This window comes from Dermacentor variabilis, chromosome 1 (genome assembly GCF_050947875.1).
Source record: "Dermacentor variabilis isolate Ectoservices chromosome 1, ASM5094787v1, whole genome shotgun sequence".
Lineage (NCBI taxonomy): Eukaryota > Metazoa > Arthropoda > Arachnida > Ixodida > Ixodidae > Dermacentor > Dermacentor variabilis.
Window position 1 is genome coordinate 89380060 of NC_134568.1, and position 2859 is coordinate 89382918.

At 51.0% G+C, this 2859-nt stretch overlaps 1 pseudogene; it reads right to left on the minus strand.

Annotated features, from left to right (window-relative positions):
* Nucleotides 1-253: 253 nt before the first annotated feature.
* On the minus strand, nt 254-1543 carry LOC142578389 (uncharacterized; annotated as a pseudogene).
* Between the last annotated feature and the right edge of the window lie 1316 nt (nt 1544-2859).

The window sequence follows — 2859 nt, forward strand, 5'->3', positions numbered from 1 at the left end:
TCATTTAATACCGTGATGAATACAGATAAAATAGCATGGACAAACTTTTTCTTCAAGGCCAGAACTCTCCATCTCTCCTACAGCAGAAAAACTTCAGCCATGCAAAGCTGCCACAGTTTAAAATAACCTTGTAGATTAAATGTGGGTGACAATGTAAAAACTAATTACTTGGCTACACATGACTAGCACATGTCCTAAACAACGTCATTTCGTGCTCGCTGAAATATTACCAGCGGTGCAACTAGCTCCAACCTCATTCATGTTCCACACTACAGTGACAATCAAGCAAAGGTTCGTGAATTAAATGATTCAGATAGCAGCAAATCTTCCAAATTTTGCTAATCTTGCATGCCATCGCTTTAGGAAAAATGCCTTGAAGAATCCTTTACTTTTTTACCTCTCGGATTACACGTTCTACATGAACACTGAGGTTGGCAATATCTCTAGTTTCTTTCTTGTCGTTCACTGACAGCTGGTTTCTGCCAGTCAGCATAAGTGGTATATTTAATGTTAGTCCAAGTTCTTCAAGGTGAGACCTTATTAGAAATCCCCTATCTGCCACAACGCTATCACCTTGCTGCAGGCGGGTATACAGCCCACTTTGCCGTGTTATCGCTTTGTGGGATATCCGACCCGGTGACAAGTCATAAACAAATGAAATGAAGCTATTTGGCGTGACTCCAATCAGTCCTTTGGCAGTATTGTGGTTTAAGTAGGTGCTAAAGATGTCACCTTGAACACTATAATCTGTCGGAGTTTCAATAAACAATTCCGTACAATCAAGTATCACCTTTGTTGATGGGTAAAGAACCTTGAAGGATTCTGGCATGTACAAGGACACTATATGACGTGATGGCCAGATTGTGATCTGAACAAGAATGTCATACAGAAAGCCTATCCAATATGTGAACAAATTGCTTACAGTAGACAAGCCTATACTGAACCGGTATTCCAAAACTTCCTCCAGTAATCCTACTCTCAGTCTGCATAGAACAAGCAGAGCCAGGGCACCCGCCACGCTCGAAGAATGGTGCGAAGGCGTCTGGAACGACGCTTCCGTGGCCACCAAGAAAGTGGTAACCGATCTCGACGTTGAGCGGATGGACAGCAGACTCGCCCACCTGATCGAGGCCAAAAACGCCCTGCTCCGCCGATGGAAGGGTCAAAGGCTCAATCGCAGAGTCCGAAAGATCTCGGAACTCAACAAGGTCATCGATGACCACTGCAAGGTGGTATGCCTGTAGCAGTGGGACGAGCTCTGCGAATCCATCGACAGACAGATGCGCAACGGCAAATCCTGGGGTATGCTGAAGCACCTTCTCGACGAAAGTGGCTCGAAGTCAAACCAGAGGCATACGTTGGCCCGAGCCCTTCACGAAGCCACCAGGTCTCACACGGTCGATGAACTCGTCTCAAAACTCATACAGATGTACCTGCCCGTCCGTCGTGACGGAGATCCGTCGACCCAACTCCCGGGCTACCGAGGCCCTCCACGCCCCGAACTGGGTGAAGACTTCTCCGTTGCCGAGGTCAGACAGGCCATCTTCGCACTCAACCGCAAGTCTGCGTCGGGTCCGGGCGGAGTCACCAACAGAATGTTGAGAAACCTCGACGACACGTCGATCGTCTTTCTGACCGACAAGATCAACGAATCCTGGAAGAGCGGCGTTGTTCCTGCAGAATGGAAGATGGCCTGCATAGTGCTCATTCCCAAGCCCGGCAAGGCCCCGAACATCGAGAACCTGAGGCCGATTCCTGCGTCGACAACATCCTGCGACATCCTGCGTCGGCAAGGTCATGGAGCGCGCCGTCCTCAACAGGCTCAGCGGGTACCTCGAAGACAACGAGGTTTACACATACAACATGATTGGCTTCCGCGCCGGACTCTCGACGCAGGATGCCATGGAACTAATCAAGCATCAGATTGTGGATGGCCGTTCTAGAGACGTCAAGGCTCTGCTCGGTCTGGACCTAGAGAAGGCTTTCGACAACGTGCTCCACACCTTCATCGTAAAGACCATTTCAGACCTGGGTCTCGTTTCCAGAGTCCACAGCTACGTCTGCTCTTTTCTAACGGACAGGAAGGTCAAGCTTCGCATTGGGGGCTTCCGCTCTGACGATGTGCCCCTCGGAGGGCGAGGAACTCCTCAGGGCGCCGTCATCTCCCCCAAACTGTTTAACATCTGTATGATTGGTCTTTCCGAGTGGTAGGCACACGTCGAGGACGTCAAGCACGCGATCTACGCCGACGACATCACTTTATGGTGCTCCGGCGGCTGCGAGGGCAGGGTCGAAGAAGCCATGCCGGAGGCGATCGACGTGATCGAGGAGTATCTCCGCCCCACTGGACTTCGATGCTCCCCCGCCAAGTCGAAGCTTCTGCTTTACAGAAAAGAGAAGGGAGGCAGACCCAGAGATTGGAAGCCAGTCTCCGAAAGTAGCATCAGTCTTCGAGCTTTTGACGGTAGGGGGGGGGAGGGGTGATACCCATGGTTGACGTTATTCGGGTCCTGGGCATGTTTGTCGAATTCAACGGTGCGAACGGAACGGCTCTCCGCAAGATCATCGCAAAGACGGACAACGCTTTCCTCCTCGTTCGCAGAATTGTAAACAGACACCGAGGCATGAAGGAAACCAATCTCCTCAAGCTGATCAATGCCTTCGTACTATGCCACTTCACATACACGATTTCTATGCACAACTGGCTCAGAGCGCAGTGAGACAAGCTCAACGCTCTCATCCGCAAGTAGTCAAGAGGGCTCTCGGGCTACCCATCGGGACCCATACCGAGGATCTCCTCTTGCTGGGGGTGCATAACACCGCCGAGGAGATTGACGAAGCCCAAGAACGCGCGCAACT